Below are 5,167 nucleotides of genomic sequence, written 5' to 3'. Positions count from 1 at the left end.
TGCTTTACATTCATTAATAAACTCTACAGTGTGGATACAGATAAGAATATTTGAAGATCTTGTCAAATCTGCCTCTTGAGGTAGACTATTGATTAAAGTATTTCAAATGTTAGCAAATTACACCTAGAATGTAATTTCTAGATTAGTGCACTTCAACCATTAACTAACCCCCTGTGAAAGTTAATACCGCGTGTCAACTTGATTGGATTGAAGGATGCAAAATATTGATCCTGAGTGTGTCTGTGAGTATGTTGCTAAAGGAGATTAATTTTTGGGTCAGTGGGCTGGGAAAGGCAGACTCACCCTTAATCTGGGTAGGCACCATCTAATCAGCTGCCAACGTGGCTGGAATATAAAGTAGGCAGAAAAACATGAGAAGACTAGACTGACCTGGCCTCCCAGCCTACATCATTTTCCTGTGCTGGACCTTTCCTGCCCTCAAACATCAGACTCCAAGTTCTTCAGTTTTGGGACTTGGACTGGCTTTGCTTGCTCCTCAGCTTGCAGACAGCCTATTGTGGGACCTTGTAATAGTGTGAGTTAATATTTAATAAGCTTCCCTTTAACTATATATATATATCCATCTCCTATTACTTCTGTCCCTCTAGAGGACCCTAATACATCCCCTTTAGGGTGTAGATTAGATTAATTTGCACATCCATATATATCACATGGGATTAGCCTGTTGTCTTAAATTACATTCAGTGGAATATTTGGATTTTTTCTTCTCATTCAATTGTTAAAAATGAGTCAGACTAAGGGAAGCTGGTAATCATACTTTAGTTTTAAACATGCTGACTTAAAAATGGGCTTCTTATTATCCACAGAGGGTATCATTTTGTCATGACTCATTCTGTGTCCCCAACACTTCATCTCAAAAAACATAAAAATGTCTACTTACTTAAATTGTTTCTAATTCACTGTTATAATAAATATTCTAGCTAATATTGTCATATATCTCTTTTTAATATCTGACATACTTTCCCTAGAATACATAGTGAAAGGCAGGCTCTAAATAGTCTTAAACTCTCAAGATAAATCGCCAAATTGCCATTCAGGGGAGTTTGTACCAATTTATATGTCTAACTAGCAATACTGTTAGCTTATCCAACAGAATAATTAACAACATAAGTTATAATTAATAAAAAGCATTTGGAAATTTGACAGGATAACTTCGTATTTTGCAAAATAACTCACATAGTATATTTTATTTGACCATCCTAATTTCAAGGCTGTTTAACTGCTTGAAAAGAAAGTTTTTATTTGTTCTTTATATGTACTTAGAATGCTAACTGTGTTTTGTTAGCCAACAAGTGAAACTGCTGAAAATATGGATCCAGAGAATCAGACAATGGTGACTGAGTTTCATTTCTCTGATTTTCCTCAATCTAAGAATGGCAGCCTCTTATTCTTCATTCTTATGCTCTTTATTTATATATTCATTATTGTTGGAAAATTCATGATTTTCTTTGCTGTCCGACTGGACCCCCATCTCCATAATCCTATGTACAATTTTATCAGTATCTTCTCCTTCCTGGACATTTGGTACACCACCGTGACTATCCCCAAGATGCTCTCCAACCTTCTCAGTGAACTGAAAACCATGTTTCATAGGCTGCCTCCTGCAGATGTATTTCTTCCACTCACTCGGGGTCACAGAAGCCCTAGTCCTCACAGTGATGGCCATTGACAGGTATGTAGCCATCGGTAACTCCCTTCACTATGCAATCATTATGACCCCTCGACTGTGCATCTAGCTCTTCACTGGCTCTTGCATTTTTGGCTTCTTCATGTTATTGCCAGAGATTGTGTGGATTTCTACTCTTCCATTCTGTGGCTCCAACCAAATTCATCAACTCTTTTGTGACTTTGAACCTGTGCTGTGGTTGGCCTGCACAGATACATCCATAATTCTGGTTGAAGATGTGATCCATGCTATTTCTATTCTGACTTCTGTCTCTGTCATCACCCTTTCCTATTTAAGAATCATCATGGTGATCCTGAGGATTCCCTCTGGTGAGAGCCGTCAGAAGGCTTTCTCCATGTGTGCAGCCCATGTTGCTATTTTCTTGCTGTTTTTTGGCAATGTGGTACTCATGTATCTGCGCTTCTCTGCCACGTTCCCACCACTACTGGACAAGGCCATTGCACTGATGTTTACTGTCTTTGCCCCACTTTTCAACCCAATAATCTATAGTCTGAGGAACAAAGATATGAAAAACGCCATCAAGAAAATCCTCTGTTCTCAAAAGATATTCGACGCCTCTGGGAGCTAATGGGAGTTCACACACATCTCTTCAAAGAAATCTCATCATCTCCTTAAGTTTAAAATGCTAACAAATGAGTTTTTTAAAATTACCATGCACTTTTTCCTTTTTTTAAAAAAAAAAATTAAAGAAATTTTGGCATGTATATTCAAAGTGAAGTATCTCTTTAATGATTTTTAATATGAAAAACAACGGTACTAAGTTATGTGTCTATACATTTCAATTTATAGATCTTGTATTTCTAAGGCTATAATAAGTATGATTTATAAATGTTATAACTTTTGCTTAAAAAGTTAAGCTGTAAAAACAAAAACCAAAATGAATACGTTAAGCTTAAAGATATTTAAATGATTGTAAAACCTTCTTATACATTTATCTACATTGTTCTCTTTTCCTGCACTCTGCATTTCTTTGTGAAAATCTGTATTCATCTGGTGTCATTTTCCTTCCACCTGAGAAGCTTCCTTCAACTTTTCTCACACCGTGGGTCTGAGGATGATTAATCTTTTTTGCTTTTGTAAGTTTCAACAAAGCTTCGTAAATCTGAGCAAGTCTTTTATTTTGTCCTCATTTTATAAGATTTTTTTTCTGGATATGGAAGTCCAAAATATAAGATTTTTTTTCTTTTTTTCCATGAGTTAAAGATGTTGGTCTACTTTGTTCTCACTTGCATTGTTTTTGATGAGTAATCTGCTGACATCCTTGCCTGTGTTTCACAGTATATTATGAATGTCTTTTATCATCTCTTTTATTTTTTAGTTCTCATTTATAAGTGGAGCTAAACATAGAGGTTACATGGACATAAATACGGAAACAATAGACACTGTGGACTATCAGAGGGTATGGAGGGGTGGGTAAAACAACCACCTATCAGCTAATACGCTCACTACCTGAGTGACGAGATCTGTACTCCAAACCTCAATTTCAAACAAAATCCCCCGTAACAAATCTGCACATAAACCCGCTGTACGTGTTTTGATTTATGCTGTTGATTTGCTATACTTTCCAATTTTCTAATGTAAGGACTAATGTTTGATCTGACAGGGGATGTCTGCTGTAGATTTACCTATGTTTCTATCGTTCACAGATTATAATAGAATATTTTCTTCACTTTGTAACTTCAGGTAGTGTGATGTCATCTTCCCCAAATCAAAAGAGAACACTGGCCTAAACAACAATCATATTTATTACTTTATAATTAAGTAAATCATATTTATTACTTTCTAAGTGTTTCCATTATGAAATTTTTCATTTAATATTTACAATACCCTCATGTCAGGTTTTTTTCACTATAAAAAGATTAACAAGATGCACACCAGTGAAGTGAATTGGGCTTGGAAAAGAAGCCTGGCTCCTTAACATTCAGTCCGGAGACCTTTACCCCTCCATCAATTGTCCTCTGATATATCACAATGATTATGCGGCACATAGAGTCACTGAACTTGCGATATTTGTATAATGCTGTTGCATGAATTCCTTTATGGATTAATTTTCACATCATTTTGTAGATGTCAGAGCAAACGCTCCTGGGTCCTTGAAGATTAAATAGATATATAATATATAGGCTTAGGACCAAAAACACAAATACACAAATTATACGAAGATATATATTTATATTTTGGTAAATTTAAAAAAATTAATGTCACTACTGTTAAAAACATTCCATGTTATGGTTATGTTATGTTATGTTACATTATGTTATGTTAAAATGCTGTGCAGTTTTACATCTCAACATCTTTGTTCTCATTGCATTTGTGGTCTGGAGTGTTGCTCCCTTTCTTCTTCTCTGCTTTGGAGCTTATACTCAGAAGGTTCACACACACATTTTATCTTCTGAGATAAACGTCCCTGCCTTCCTCCCACAAAACTACACTAGCATTTTTAAGAGCTGAGTAAATTGTCTCTAGAAAAGGAGTTTTGCTCAGCTCCTGTGGAGAAAAAAGCAGGGACACAGGGCAACTGCCAGTGGAATCATAATGATCAGGAGGCCAGCTAGAGGTGTGGGGAGAAAATAAGCAGATCATAGTGGAAATATCAATAGTGCTGGTCAAAAAAAAAAAAGTCCCAATCAACTGTTTTCAGGCAGGCAGTTAAATTCTTCTATCGGCTTGGGAGTGCTAAAGTGGAAAAAAGACCTTAGTCCCAACTTCAGTTCAGCTCCAGACCTTGTTTTCTCCCCTGCCTTGTGGACCCAGCCCTACCATTTGTCCCTTCTCACTCCTGCATCATTAAATCCTCTCCTGCATTGATACGAGATTTTAAATACTGATGACAATACATTTTACATGCAGAAAATTATATATGTTTCTTCGATTATGCAATTTAAATTTATTTGAGGTAAACATTTAAAAAACTTAAGTCTTCTTTAATTCTTTGAATTCCCAGTTAAAAACCTTAGTATTCTATTTATAAATCTAATACATTTTATTCATTTTTAAAGGTGTTACACATATATTTTGTCTGATTCATAAACTTGGCATTTGATTCTCTTTAAACTATGTTTAAATATGATCTATGTATTTCGTTTATTTATTTATTTATTTATTTTTAATTATACTGTAAGTTCTATGGTACATGGGCACAACATGTGAGTTTGTTACATATGTATACTGGTGCCATGTTGGTGTGTTGCACCTGTCAACTCGTCAGCACTCATCAACTTGTCATTTACATCAGGTATAACTCCCAATGCCATCCCTACCCCTTCCCCTCCCAATAATAGACTCTCGTGTGTGATGTTCCCCTTCCCAAGTCCAAGTGATCTCATTGTTCAATTCCCACCTATGAGTGAGAACATGCAGTGCTGGTTTTCTGTTCTTGCGATAGTTTGCTGAGAATGATGGTTTCCAGCTGCATCCATGTCCCTACAAAGGACACAAACTTATCCTTTTTTTTTTTTT

At 35.8% G+C, this 5,167-nt stretch overlaps 1 pseudogene; it reads left to right on the top strand.

The window, feature by feature from the left end:
* The first annotated feature begins 1,330 nt into the window (after positions 1–1,330).
* Positions 1,331–2,323, top strand: LOC105522644 (annotated as a pseudogene).
* Positions 2,324–5,167: the final 2,844 nt, after the last annotated feature.

Source organism: Colobus angolensis, unplaced genomic scaffold (genome assembly GCF_000951035.1).
Source record: "Colobus angolensis palliatus isolate OR3802 unplaced genomic scaffold, Cang.pa_1.0 Scaffold439, whole genome shotgun sequence".
Lineage (NCBI taxonomy): Eukaryota > Metazoa > Chordata > Mammalia > Primates > Cercopithecidae > Colobus > Colobus angolensis.
The sequence above is the reverse complement of the archived record's forward strand: the minus strand, read 5'-3'. Positions and strand labels throughout refer to the sequence as shown.